This window comes from Mastomys coucha, unplaced genomic scaffold, assembly GCF_008632895.1.
Source record: "Mastomys coucha isolate ucsf_1 unplaced genomic scaffold, UCSF_Mcou_1 pScaffold15, whole genome shotgun sequence".
Lineage (NCBI taxonomy): Eukaryota > Metazoa > Chordata > Mammalia > Rodentia > Muridae > Mastomys > Mastomys coucha.
The window spans coordinates 28,854,337-28,870,194 of record NW_022196897.1 but is presented as its reverse complement, the minus strand read 5'-3'; the positions used below and the strand labels follow the sequence as shown (position 1 = coordinate 28,870,194).

Below are 15,858 nucleotides of genomic sequence, written 5' to 3'. Positions count from 1 at the left end.
AGAAGGTTGAATGAGAGATTGAAATGGGAGAGGTGAAGTAAAGGATGCTCAGTGAGAGATGGTGAAGTTGAGAAGAGGTGAATGAGGGAAGGTTAGTGTTTATATTTGCACTTTGCCTTTGCTTTCGGAGATGCTATGCACTGAATGCTAATTTCAGTGAAATGACAAATGCTGGATACCTGCTTCCTTTCAGTTACTCTTGTCTCTGACAATTGCTCTAAAATAAAATTTCAAGACAGCCCTCTTGTAAAATTTTAAGTTGTACTTCTCTGCCTGAGATTGTCTCTAGCTGCCACATGAGAACCAATTCTAGGCTGCTAAATTACAGACCTCTGTCCATGACTGTGAATGCAAACTAAGTAGCCTGCGACCCTCAACACCTAAGAACGGGAGCAAAAGGGAGCTTTAGAAACACGGAAGCAGAGGCTATGGAAGTGGTGGACAGGGTTGTGGAAATCAGGGCAGTGGCTATGGCGGGAGTGGCAGCTATGACAGCTATAACAACAGAGGAGGAGGAGGCGGAGGCGGCTTTTGCGGTGGTAGTGGAAGCAATTTTGGAGGTGGTGGAAGCTACGATGATTTTGGAAAATACAACAATCAGCCTTCAAATTTTGGACCGATGAAGGGAGGGAACTTTGGAGGCAGGAGTTCTGGCCCTTATGGTGGCGGAGGCCAGTACTTTGGTAAACCACAAAACCAAGGTGGCTATGGAGGTTCCAGCAGCAGCAGTAGCTATGGCAGTGGCAGGAGGTTCTAATTACATAATGCCAGGAAACAAAGCTTAGCAGGAGAGGAGAACCAGAGAAGTGACAGGAAAACTGCAGGTTTCAACAGATTTGTGAACCCAGCCAAGCACAGTGGTGGCAGGACCTAGCGGCTACAAAGAAGACATGTTTTAGACAGTGCTCATGTGTGTAGGCAAAAACTCCAGGACTGTATTTGTGACTAACTGTATAACAGGTTATCTTAGTTTCTGTTCTGTGGAAAGTGTAAAGCATTCCAACAAAAGGTTTTACTGTAGACCTTTTTCACCCATGCTATTGATTGCTAAATGTAAGTCTGATCATGACACTGAATAAATGTGTCTTTTTAAAAAAAATGTGCTGTGTAAAGTTAGTCTACTCTGAAACCATCTTGGTAAACTTCCCCAACAGTGTGAAGTTAGAATTCCTTCAGGGTGGTGCCAAGTTCCATTTGGAATTTATTTATGGTTGCTTGGGTGGAGAAGCCATTGTCTTCAAAAAACATTGGTGTTGTTAAACTGCCAGTTACTGTTGTAACTTTGAATAAGTTTCACCATTGAAAGGGTCATCCAAGCAAGGTCACAATTTGGTTATAAAATGGTTGTTGACACACCCTATGCGATATCAAAATTGAATAAAATAACAGGTGGGAATGAAACTTCTGTAACATCCATTATTATGTGTACTCAATAAACGATTTAATTCTCTTTAAAAAAAAAAAAAAGAAGCATAGATCCTACAAAGCATTTTAAAAATTTCCACACTTCCATGGATGCATCCTTTGAGTAATGTAGTGTTTGAGATGATGTTTAGGGACCCAGAAAAGTCTGTGTTTATCATATTGCTTTGACAATTATTGACAATTTGAATGACTTTTATAAATCTCTTACTTTTTAAGGGGATTATTCTGATTTCTATAAAATGGAGATTTTGCTCCCCAGTCTGGGATTGCATGGAATAACAGTTTCCTTAGGCAACATCTCATGCTCTAACAATTCCATATTTAGTTAATGCTACAGGACATGGTCATACATGCCCTGAAATATTAAATCATTCTTTGTCATAGTATAAAACTCTTGAAATGGTATAATCCTTAAATAAGAATATTAATAAACATATGTAGCATGCTCAAGGCTAAAATCATTGTGGTGAAAAAGAAATCAAACTTCATAAAGCCTTCTTAGTAGTCAATTATGGATAATGGTCATGAATGGGTACTTATGACAGAGAATGTCAGCTTCTTCAAATGTGATCAAAACTACCCTGCCTTTTAAAACATCTAAGTTTTTTTTGGTTTTAGTGATACAGAAAATAAAATTTATGTTTGTGTTGGTAATATATCGGGGGCGGGGCAAAGTTGAAATGATAACTAAAACTTAGAGAACAGGCTACTAGAGGTCCTTCAATTAGTCAGTTGGCTAAGATGTGGACCATTAACATAATTTCTTAGTGAATTCTGCAAGATTTTTACAAAAGAAATTTGTAATAATTTGATGTTTCCTTTGAACAGTTTTTTTTTTTTGTATTTTTTTTCAGGAAATTTCTCAAGTGAGTAATTTTATTACCTACAAAATTTTAAAAAGGTATTAAATATACATTTTTAAAGATGTATTTATTTATTTTATGCATGTAAATACACTGTTGCTGTCTTCAGACGCCGAAGAGGGCATCAGGTCACTTTATAGATAGTTGTGAGCCACTATGTGCTTGCTGGGAATTGAACTCAGGACCAGTTAACCACTGAGCCATCTCTCTAGCCCCATATATACTTTTTATAATTCTGGGAGACTCACACAGGATATGCAAGATATATACTTTTAGCTAAATCTAGCTTGTATCAATCATATTTTTTTCTTTGACAATTTTATCTTTGGTAGTATTACTGTTATAGTACTGAAGTCTAACAGTAAATCCACATTCATATAGGCATCAAGCTATGATTTGGGCTTAGGCTGCCATTTACAAAATTAAGCCTTTCTTTTATAGATACTTCTACTTTCAACTTATTTTAAAATTATTAATATATCCTTATTAAGGAAATTTGTATGTCACTTATTTTTTTCACCCATCAGATCCACAATTTTCAGAGTTTTAGCAGAGAAATAATGCAACTGTTTTGTTCTTTGTGCATGTAGAGCTTATGTGTTTTCAGGTGTGTGTGTGTGTGTGTGTATGTTTGTGTGTGTATGTGTGTGTGTGTGTGTGTGTGTGAGAGAGAGAGAGGGGGGGGGACACAGACAGACAGACAGACAGAGGAGACAGAGATTCTTTGATTGATTAAGTAATTGTCAGAAATTTTCACAGAGCCTGCCTGGTTAGAAAGAAGGAATAGCTAACAACCCTTGGTGGACTGTGAGGAAGGACAGTATAGAGGTGATCAGGCAAGAGTTGGATGTGCAGGTCAGGCTCGAATTTCTTCCTATAGATAGCATAATTCATTCAATGTAGTCTCCCAGATCATTCCTAGTTTTGAGAGTTTTCTCCTTTTTTAAAGGCTAGTGGATTAAAAATCGTAAGCACATCTACAAAATTCTTCCTCAGCAACTCCCAGGTCTATAATTAATAGACTTACAAGTTTTGAAAACAAACTCTATTTTATCCATTCACACACTTGTCCATATGCATACACACATGTTTGCATACTTGTGTATTTACAAATGTGACCACTGATGTATGGTAGGCTAAATACTTATTTCCATGAGGTTTAACACAATTTTATATAGAAATAATATTAACCTTATACGATAGTTGAACAACAATGCATTTACCAGACATTCTTTCTAAGTAGAAGAATAAATTATTGCATTATATTGAATTTATCATATGCTAACTTTATTTGCTTTATTTATATGCTAACATTAATTCTGAATGTTATGTAAATTATAAAATGTGTTTCTTTTAGTAGTAGATAAGAATAAGAAACAGTTCAAAAAAGTGTAAGTAGTAGTCACAGAAAAAATATATGTATTGAAATTTATAGAATGAAAGGAAAAAAGGAAAAAATCAGAGAAAGAAAAGAGGAAAAGGAAGGAAGGAGAAAGAGGAAAAGAAAAAGTAAGGAAGGAGGGAAGGAAGGAGGAATGATGTAGGAAAGGAAGAAAGGAAGAAGGAAAGAAGGAAGAAAGGAAGGAAGGAGGGAGGGAGGGAGGAAGGAAGGAAGGAAGGGAGTAGGGAGGAAGGCAGGGAGGCAGGCACACTGGCAGCAGACAAACAGGCTGGCTAAAATCTTCACATTCATCTCATGCTTCTTCAGTATCAGTTTTAAAGTATCTTCTGTGCAGAAAGCACCTTGGATGCCTACATAGCACCTGCTTGATGATATTTATATCTTAATGAATAACAGGGTAAGAGATTGGACAAATCCACACTTTGTGCATGCTTATAAAAGGAGTTTGTAGGAAAAAGAAGACAAATTTAAGCTTCGACAGTGTCTGGGTGACAAACAAGGAAGATCAGGATAGCGTCTTCATACTTGATCATCTAAAACTAAAAAAGCAGTGGAACCAGTGGAAACCCTTTGGGATTCTCTGTGCTGGCTAGGCACTTAGCCTTAAGGCTGCCTCCTCAGACAGCTTCCTTTGCCCAGATGTCTTCCATTCTCTTTGATTGATTTGTTGTTTCTAATAAACCAAGGGTTTCTTTCACAGTGCTTCTCTGACGGTCCTGACAGGGCTGAAACCTCTTCAAAAATACATCGTTAGTGTTATTTATTTTGCCTTTTAACTCTTGTTCCTGTCACCTGGAGAGAACGTTTGGGAACAATCTGTTTAGTTTGTCATTGTGTCATGAGCTCAGCTCAATGGTTGGCACAGGAGAACATGTTCAGTAAATATATTTTCAGCTTATGTTTGAACAGGAAACAGGCAAGGCTACTAGATTTACTATGTGGCCGTTTTTTGGAAGAATGGTGTGAAAATTATAAATAATATATTTTTATTGGAAGGAGAAATTGGAAAGACTTGGCTTAAACTTTCTATTGGACTATTTTGCAGACTGATTCCTCTCCCTTGTATCCATTTGGCTTTGATTAAGAGCTCAACTAGAGCTATCTCACACGAAGAAACGATAGGCTGAAATTAACTCATTGATCTAGTTATTGTCTTATTGACACTAGCTTCATAGCACAGGAAATAAAAAAAAGAGACCTGATTTTATTACAATAATCCCTCATTTATGCCAATCCTATTAGTTGTAATAACTTTTATCTTTCTCAAGAGGCTTTACAATGCTTAAAATAAATTCAAGGCATGGTACATGTTATCTGATCTTTTGCCATAACATTTTAACCATGATTTAAATTTATGAGGCAAATAACTTGACACAATAGTTTTATACTTATATAAAACTTCTCTTTAATATAAAGTCAAGGTTAAGCTGTATGAGGAAATACTTCTCAAAGAATCCACACTGTTGTGAATCATTTGGAAAGTGCTTTCAGAACTAGTCCCTTGAGACATATTCTAAATTGGATTTCCATGGTACTGTGAATGCATGTATTAATGTGTGAAAAAAATAAATAGAAAATATTTTTGCTGATGCATATGATATTTAATAGCATGAAATACAACATAATCATATTTATTACACATTATTTACTCATACTTTTACTTTGTTATTGCAAACAATTAGAAAAATTATTTAATGATGACTCTTTCTGGCTCTCTACCTTCCTACCACTTTCCTCAGACAATACTCATGAAAGGAACAAGGTTGCTAGGAGAGGAAAAAGCCTCTGTTTAGAGATTTTTATGTCCTGGATATTGCTACCATGCTTTATTTAATATTGCAGAATATGAACTGCAGATCCAGTAGCTTTATAGAAGTATTGACTTCTTACTAGCATTAGCTGCACTTTTTCCCATCCACAAAGCTATGCCTGTATGTTATACCTCAGTCTGGAACCTCTGATCCAGTACAACGTATTGCTTTACAATAAAAATAGCCAAAGTCACTCCTATCTAAGCACTTACAGAATTCTTTACATTAATTACATGGTAGCTATCCCCTAGAGAGTTGATCATCTCATACATTCGCAAACTCACTTTTTGAAAGAGATCAGTGTTTGAAACAAAAGTTTAAGTTAGGAGTCAAAAATAAAATGTCTCTAAAGTCATATTCAGCCTTCACCATGATGCTGAGACCAGAGGAGATCGTTTCTTTGAGTATCATCTTACTGAGTTTCATTCATCTGACTTCAAGTGAAGAGCAAGAGGAAAAAAAAAAATATCATAGGACTCCTTGATGCATGGACAGGGAAAAGAGAAATTTCCAGAGCCTTGCGAGCCATGAGAAAAGCAGGCTAATTATGGCACAGCAGAAGGCTTTAGAGCATGCAGGACTACGCAGGAATCCTCTCCCCTCTGCTTGTCGTGATTCACAGGTCATTATTTCCGAATCCTTAAGTGCCAGTTTTAAATTGTAAGAAATTGACATCCTGGACTTTCTAGCATATAGGTTTGTGTTGTTATTGTAACTTACAGGTACCTTTGCTCAATTGCTTCTCCTTTTAAATGTGTGATGCAATTGACATAAAAATATATAATCATATCAAAATATCCAATGTACAAGTTATTCGTGTGCGCCATTAGCGATGGAGTAATATCAGCCTTCAACAGTTTGAGCGGAATAGTTTTATTGCTTTTAAATACAAACCAATATTCCAATTATCTGTTGTTGAGTTAAATACTAAGAATTGAATGGAATTTTTGAATTGAGTTGTATTTACAGCAGTTTACCTGACAGAAGATTTTAGTTTGGCACATTAAGTAAACTTTATGCTTAAAATGTGGTCATGCTGTGAATTTTATCCTGTAAGCCTCAAAGAAAGCAGTTTGGCTTGTCAGTCAGTGTTACCCTTCATGGACTTTGGATACAGAAACCAGTTCTGTATAACCTGACCTGAAAGCCCTCTCTTGGTGTGAGAAGGCAACCTGTGAGCATGTAAACAGGAGAATCAACCAACAGTCTACTCAGTGATAATGCCTATGAACCACAATAACCAGCATGTCACTGTAACTCTAAGGGTGCCATAGTGACATACAAATTTGGTGCTAACCAACTGCTTTTTAATTGGATTTAAGGCCTACTCAACATGCCTGGTACTGGATGCCTAGCTACCTGGAGCTAGTAAAGCAATGGGTATTGGAGGAGAAGTTAAAACCATTACTAAACAAGCATATTCCCTAACTACATCATATACACATAAATATACACATACACATACATATACATATATCCTTATGCATACAATAAGTGTAGTGCTCACCCTTCATCAATGAAACTTCTCTTTATGACAGACTATTACAGAAACCACAACCAATCTAAATGCAGAGTTGTTCAGGCCAGGCTCAATGGAAACATCCACAATATAATTCCTGAAACTAAGGCTCAGGAAACATTACAGCAGAGGACAAAAAGATTTTAATGACCAAAGGAATAGGAAATGTCCTTTAAGATTGTGTTTCCTAGGAATGTCAGAGAGGTTACATCCCTGAAGATTGAACAAAATGATTGCCTAACGGTAGCCTGAACAAGAACTATTCCAAGACACATGTTAATATAGAAAGGGAAAGCTCCTAAGGCTTCAACCCTAGATTAAGAAAGACAGGAAACTAAGGAATGCTGAGAGCAGGACAAATAGTTTTCTTTAACACAGAGGTTCCCAGTTTGTAGTACAACACTAAATAGTCTGCCAAGGAAAACACACACACCAACGACATTAAACACACTGGGCAAGTAGTATTATTCTACTTAGGAATTGAGATGTATATTTTAAATATTTGTACACATGTAGCAGCAATTAATGGAAAAGAGAACATGAACTTGACAGAAAACAAGAAGAGGGTACATGGAAAAGTTGAAGGGAGTAAAGAACATGGGGAAATAATATAGATGTAACCTCAAAAATATTTTCAAATTAATACAGAGAGCTCTCCTGTAATCTTTATTTGATGTTATTTAGTTGAAAAATTACACAGAATCAACAGTGCAACATCCCAACCAAGATAGTGATTGTAATAGTATGACAGTCTTACTCGGATTTCTTTCCTTATATTGTTATTATTTTTACTTTATTTATCTATTTTTATTTATTTGTTCACTTTATAACCTGCTCACTTCCCTCTCCTGGTTTCCCCCTTCCATAGTCTTTCCTTCTTCCTTTTCTACTCTGAGCTGGTGTGTCCCCACCCCTATCCTGGAACATCAAGTCTCTGAGAGACTAGGCACATCCTTTCCCTCTGAGGCTACACAAGGCAGCCCAGCTAGGAAATCACATCCCACACATAGGCAACAGCTTTTGGGATAGCCCTGTTGCAGTTTTTCGGGATCTACATGAATACCAAGGGGCACATCTGCTACATATTTGAGGGGACACCTAGGTACAGCCTGGTGTATGCTCTTTTGGTCTCTGAGAGCCCCAAGGGTCCAGGTTAGTTGACACTGTTGGCCTTCCTTTGCAGCTCCTATCCCCTTTGGGGTCTGTAATTCCTCCCCCTATTCTTCCATAAGAGTCCGCAATCTCCATCCACTGTTTGACTATGGGTGTCTGCATCTGTCTAGGTCAGCTGCTGGGTGGAGACTGTATGCTATAGAGACTCCTGACTACAGCTATGCTAGACTCGTGACTGCAAGCATAATAGACTATCATTAATAGTGTCATGCCTTGGTGCTTGCCCTTGGAATGGATCTCAAGTTGGAACAGTTATTGGTTGACCATTCTCTCAGACTCTGCCCTATGCCTGCATTTTTTGTAGACAGGATAAGTTTTGGGTAGAAAGTTTTGTGCGCAAGTTGGTGTCCCTCTTGATCCACTAGGGTTCTTGCCTTGCTACAGAAGTTGGCCTCTTCTGGTTCCATATCCCAATGCTTAGTTACAGCTAGTATCACCTCCATTGATTCTTGGGTGCATCCCTTATCCCTGGCCTCTGTCATTTTCTGGAGATGCCCCTTACCTCCTCACTCCCATCAGTTGTACATTTCCATTTACTCTTATGACTATCTGGGTACCTCTGCTGTCCCTCCCCATACCTGATGCTTGATTTCTCCTACTCCCTTCCCTATCCCCTCTCCCACCCAGACACCTCCCTCCATCTGCCTCTTATGACTATTTTATTCCCCTTTCCAAGTGAGATTCAAGCTTCCTCGCTTGTGCCTTCCTTCCCATTTAGTTTCTTTGGGTGGAGTGTATCATGGGTATCCTGTATTTTATGGCTAATATCCATTTATAATTACATACCATGAATCATGTCCTTTTGAGACTGGGTTACCTCACTCAGGATGATATTCTCAAGTTCCATCCATTTGGCTGCAAAATTCATGGTGCCCTTGTTTTTAGTAGCTGAATAGTATTCCATTGTGTAGATTATCACATTTTTTAAATCCATTCTTCAATTGAGGAACATCTAGGTTGTTTTTAGTTACTGGTTATTACAAATAAACCTGCTATGAACATTTACTCAGATTTCTTAATAATTCTTGTCTCTTTCTGTGTTCATTCATTTAGGTCTATAACAATGTTACCCTGTGTACAGATGACTGCTCTTTACCTCATCCATTTAAAATCACATCTACTTCCTTCCTGACATAGCACCTCTACTTCTTGATGTAGAAATGATGCTTTAAAGTGTGTTCATGAAATCTTTTTTGTTTTTTTTCTTAATTTTACTTAATCATTTTTTACAGGCTAGATTTTAGCCCCCTCCAGGTCCTCTCTCTGACTGTTCCACATCCCATACCTGCTCCCTCCTGCTCTGTTTCCACAAGGATGTCTGCACCACCCCCACCTCCACTCCACCAGACCTCCCCACTCCCTGGGGCCTCCAGTCTCTTGAGGATTAGGTAAATCATCTCTGAGTCCAGATCTGGCAGCCCTCTGCTGTGTTGGAGGTCTCATATCAGCTGGTGTATGCTGCCTGGTTGGTGGCCCCATGTCTGGGAGATCTTGCGGGTCCTGGTTAGTTAGTTGAGATTGCTGGTCCTCCCACAGGGTCACCTTCCTCCACAACTTCTTCCAGCTTTTCCCTAATTCAACCACAAGGGTCAGCAAATTCTTTCCATGGGTTGGGTGTAAATATCTGCATGTGACTCTTTCAGATGCTTGGTGGGTCTTTTGGAGGGCAGTCATAATAGGTCCCTTTTTTGTGAGCACACCATAGCATCAGTAATAGTGTCAGGCCTTGGGGTCTCCCCTTGAGCTGAATCCCAGTTTGGACCTTTTGCTGGACCTTCTTTTCCTCAGGCTCTTCATTTTTTGTCCCTGCAGTTCTTTCAGACAGTAACAGTTCTGGGTCAGAGTTTTTGACTGTGGATGGCAACCCCATCTCGCTCACTTGGTGCCCTGTCTTTCTGCTGGAGATGAGTTCTACAAGTTCCCTCTCCCCACTGTAGAGCATTTCATCTAAGGTCCCTCCCTTTGAGTCCTGAGGGTCTCTCACCTCCCAGGTCATTGGTACATTCTGTAGGGTCTCCCCACCTCCTACCTCCTGAAATTGCCTGTTTCCATTCCTTCTACACAGTGGACCTCCTGGGATGCCTTCAGGCTGTGCTGTGTTCAGGGGAGCAGACTAGCTGGCCAGTCATGAAATCTTTTGAGACAGGATTTTCATTGCACATTTCTTTCTGTAGAGTCTTTGACATTGTTTCATATGTCATAATAGTTTGTTCTTTGTTTTGTCTGTGTGGTGTTCCATAACCTTAATGTACATGCAGTGGTTACAGTTCTGAGAGTTATAATTAAATTACTATAAATATCCAAGTACCAGCTTTTACTTGTAAGGGTTTGTTATTTTTCTGGTATAAATTCCCAAGTGTCCAATTGTTGAGTCCTTTGGAAAGAATCGTCTTGGGTTTTGTGTATTTGTTCCTTCTTATGTATGTATGTATATATGTATTTATGTATGTATGTATGTAGTATGTTTGTATTTGTAGGTGCATGGGAGTGAATGGGCATGTGTATGTGGAGGCTTGAAGTTGAAACAGCTCATCTTCTTGGATCATTCTTCACTTCATTTAAAAAATGTTTCTTGTTGACAGTGCTTGGATTATAGGTATCAGTCACTTCTGCCCTGCTTTACCTGAATTCTTAGGATTATAATTCCTGTTCTTCTGCTTGTAGGTACAGAGCTTATGCCACTGAGCCATTTGCTCACCTCTGTACTTGATTATAAAGCTACTCCTGAGGGTTTTCCACAGTGGCTCTAGCACTTCACACTCCCAGCCATAGCATTTTAGTGATTTGTTCTTAACTTCCTCAATAACTTTTAGTTCAGCCATTCTGATAGATGGATAGTTTTTCTCATTATAATATGAATTGGAATTTCTTATGTTACTGAACATCTTCTCAGGTGCCCATTTACCATCTGTGTATTATCTTCTGTTTGAGTTTTAGTATGTTTTCTTTCCACTTAGCCTGTTGAATTCTATACATATGTTGTTGATACATGAGGGTTACAAATGCTACAGAAATAAGTATGTCATTTACCACATTTCATAACGCAAAGTTGTAAAACTTTTTGCCTTACAAATGAAAACTATGCATAATTATGTAGATCTGTCTTTGTTTTCTTTTCTGTTATGTTTGATACAGGGGACTGGACTGGTTTTGAACATAATTCTTCTACCTTATATTCCTGAGAACTGAAATTACATGTGTTTGCTAGAACACCCAATAAGGATAATCTATTCACAATAATTAAATTATCTAAAATTAGCAGTAATTACCAGCGAGATAGGTACAAGATTTCAACAGAACTTAGCTTTAAGTATATATAAGGAAACATGCTTATAGTGAATACCTGGCATTTATTGAGAGCTTTCTATGCATTAGACACCATCATCATGTATATGCAGTGTGTGTGTGTGTGTGTGTGTGTGTGTGTGTGTGCATGCGTGCACGCAGGTGTGTTATTATTCATGTTAATGTGCATGTGAGTGAATATGGAGGGTATTATTCTTTAGGAACCAACACCTTGTTTTTGAGACGAAGTCTCTCATTGAGGCTTGCAGCCCATACATTATACTTGACTAGCTGGCCACCAAGCACTAATTCACAACAGTCTGCCTGTCTTCACTCTCCCAGCCATGAGATTACAAGCATGTTCCACAACACCTGGCTTTTTAAATGGGTTCTGGGATGGCCCAGATGTGACTAGCACTTTGCCTGTCAAGCAATATCCCTGCCCAGTGTGTCAGATAGTTACTAACTGACCCTGAGGAAGTATTTTTATTCTAGGAACATCACTGAAGAATTGTCCCTTATATTGTGATCACACAAGAGAGAACAGAGTAATTCAATAGGGAGAATCCTGGGATTTTACCAGTACATTCATTAAACTTAGCATTTAATGTCTTCCCAGGAGGTACAAAGGAATCCATGAAGATGTTGTGGACAGAGGGTTAGGCTTGTGTTGGTCCCACAATGTCATCATGCCAGCTAGAAGAGTGAAGGGCTAATAACTAGACATCTGAAATTTTGGTAATACCTGAGTTTCAGTGCTTTGTAATAATGATACAGATAATGATAATTCCCAGTCAGGGAGGAGAGCTTCGAAGTGAAATTTAGTATATGATAGAAAATGTTAGTTAATATTTATCTCTCTAAAGTCTTATCATTCTTTATATACTGATATAATTTTGTGACTTTAAAAGAAAAAACAAATAAAACATAAAATGAACTATGTAGTTATAATTGTTACATTTCTTAAAAACACATTATTAATGATAAAAAAAATAAATAGTTAAATATGTTGTTTAAAAGTGTTACAACATTTTTATATATCAATGTATGTATTATACCAGTTATGTGAGAATTACATTAGTTGGGCAACTTTTATTCTTTCTGAAAATTAATATGGCATACATAATGAAAATGATCAGGTAAATAATACATGAAGAGAATTTTTTTAGAAAATATCAAAAGAAGTGAGAATCAAGGCATAGATACCAATTCAACTTTTATATTACTAAGAGGGATAGGAAAAGGTAGATATTTTGTTTTTTATAATGTTTTTCAATTTAAATGATGATTTTCCTTACTTTCTCTTATTTTATTGCTTTATTTAGATTTTTTCAGATAACCATGCCCTCATGATATTAATGAATATCTTATAAAGGGAGACTACAATAAAATTGGTAGCTTTTAAGAGAGTCTCTTAATATTTTTACTCAGTTTATTATTTAAAAAACATAAATATAAACATGACAGATCACTGGGCAATTTTTTGAGCAGCTTCCTTAAGTCATGATATGTTTATCTGTAAAGATGTTAAAATTCAAGTCAACACATCTGCATACCTTCTAGGGTTGCATAGTTATATTCCCCTATATACATTGCAGGAAAGTTAAACATTTTCATATTTGATCTATTTTCTCATTGCAATTGATTTTCTGTCTTATTACCTCGTAGTATTTTTTAATCCATTAAATGGCTACTAGCTCACTGTTTAGTGATTTATCCTTTGAAATAGTAGCAGAACATATGATATGCTCCAAATTTTTTAGTAAATACATATGTCAATTTAATTTTCAGTGTTGTTAGAGCTTCCATGTATACTTCTGACAACTAAAAACTTATGCATAAATTCCTTAAAGAAAGCCCAGAATAAACAAACAGTTGTAGAAAATGAATAAAAATGTTCAAAACCTGATAATAGAGATAGAAACAATAAAAAAAATATATAAACTGTGGGAATTCTGGTAATGGAAAATCTCGATAAATAAACAGAAACTCCAGTCCCAAACATCACCAACAGAATAGAAGAGATGGAAAGAAGAATCTCAGACATTGGAGTTACAATGGGAAAAAAAAAATAGATACATTGATCAAATAAAATGTTAAACACTTCCTGGAACAAAACATTTAGGAAATTTGAGACACTATGACAAAACAAACAAACAAATAAGCTTAAGAGTAATAAGAATAGAAGAAAAAGAAGAATCTCAGATCAAAGGCCCAGAAAATATTATTAACAAAATCATAGAAGAAACATTTCCTAGCCTAAAGAAGCACATGCTTACAAAGATTCAAGAAGCTTACAGAAGTCTAAATAGATTGGACCAGAAAAGAAAGTCCCTCTTGCCACATAAAAATCAAAACACTAAAGGTACAGAACAAAGTACAAATATTAAAATTTCAAGGAAAAAAGACAAGTAATATGAAAAACCTGACCTATTAGAATTACCCCAACTTCTCAATAGATACTCTAAACTATAAAGGTATCTTTTATTCACCAGATATAACTTTCATCTCAGAGGCTTTCTGTTTAATAAGCTTGACCTTTTTAATTCTTTCTGAATTCTGGCTGGCTGGTTCAACTTAGCTGTTCTAGCTCAAACTGCCCCCCAAGCTTACTTATTTAAACTGACTTCTCTTGGCTTCTTACTGAATTGCTCTCTGGCCACAAACTAACTGGTTATCTGTTCTAGCCTTCTGTCTCTTTTGCATTCTCTGACTTGTTCTGCCTTTAATTACAACCTATGCCAGTAAAGTTGTCTCAGTAAAACTGCCTTCTCTCCACACTAATTACATAAACTCAACATAATTGTACGTAAGGGCAGGAGATCAACTGAACTCAACTGCATTCAACTAAATGCAAGGAGCGCTACTGGAATCAACTCCACTCTCTCCCTACACTGCTCTTAAGTAGCCTCTCTTTCCTATCTGTTCTCCTGAGGGTTGTTAGTACCCTGTCTCTGACTCATTCAGTCAAGTCTTTATCACATTCATTATTTTATCTGGACCAAATTAGTTTTCAATTTCAAACATGACTGTAACTATTTTTTCATTATTTGGGATTAAGGGCATGTGGGATGTTTTCATTCCAGCAGGACCACACAGACCTAGGTCTTTGGGTTTGATCCCTTCCCTGAACAGTCATGTTGCTGGATTAAGTTTCCTCTATACTAAAAGCCATAGGAGCTGCAAGAGATGTCCTGCAGACTCTAAGACCACAGATGCCATCCCACAGTACTATACCCAGCAAAATTTTCAGTCATTATGAATGGATAAAAACAGATATTTCATGATAAAATCAAATTTAAACAGTATTTATTTACAAGTCTAACCTTACAAAAGGTACCAGAACAAAAACTCCAACACAAAAAGGTTACATACATGAAAGCACAAGTAATAAATAATCTCATGATCATAAAGCATAGGGATCAATAAGTCACAAGTATTTCTAAGCATACTTATGTCAGTATTTGTAAAACAGACTTTACAAATTTCATTTCAAATTAATTAATTATTGTTTGTCAATGCACAATATATGTGCAAGGATGCAAGCTGTTCATCCTGTCTCCTGTGGAAGTCAGAGGACTTATGGAGTCAATTTTTCTTTTTACCTTTTTGTAGATCCCAAAATCAGATCACCAGTCATACAAGAAAAGTGCCATTAAAGGCTGAGTTGTCTCTTAAATTCTTAAATGTCTTAAATTTATAACAGAATTTATAAAGGATTTAAATTCTATTTTCTAAATTTGAAAATGAACAGTCAACAATATTCACACATTTAATGAATATACTCAACTACTTAACAAGAAGGAAGATAAATGGGTTGTCTCAGTGGCACTTATGTGAGAAATATATATATATATACTTTTGCAAATTTGAAAGCCATTAATGTGAAAATGTTCAGGTCCCAAGAGATGTGTGAAAATCTAAGCTATACAAGTAGACTTAGAGTGAATCACTTCTTTTCCTTCTATTTTTCATGAAATTTGAGTATAAGTAATGTTTAAAATTCTATTGTTTTAAACATTATGGTCCACACTTTTATTATTGTGGGTATGAGTGAGTACAAATGGGGGTGTACATGAATATGCAATTTTGTATAAATGTGTCTGAGTCCAGAAGTGCATCATAGGTATAGACCTCTTGTTTATTGGCACTGTAGCTGACCATATACAGTCATATAATATGTATAGTATGCATAGTATAGACTGTCCATATATTGACTGGTCCTTTTCTTCACATTACTGGGATTATAAGTAAATATCACTACCCTGTTTTTGTTTTAACCTATGTTCTGGTTATTACACTGAGGTCCCTTGCCAAGGACCTGCCTCAGGAGAGATGTCTCAGTCATTAAAGGCTTGTCTTTCTGACAAACTGGGTCAT

At 36.7% G+C, this 15,858-nt stretch overlaps 1 protein-coding gene and 1 pseudogene across 7 annotated transcripts in view; one reads left to right on the top strand and one right to left on the bottom strand.

Moving 5' to 3' along the window:
* Lrp1b (LDL receptor related protein 1B) overlaps window positions 1-15,858 on the top strand; it is a 1,939,581-nt gene that overhangs the window by 1,320,257 nt on the left and 603,466 nt on the right. The gene's annotated exons all lie outside the window — the stretch shown is intronic.
* The window catches only part of LOC116090126, a 1,191,078-nt pseudogene continuing 1,176,159 nt past the window's right edge, over window positions 940-15,858 (bottom strand).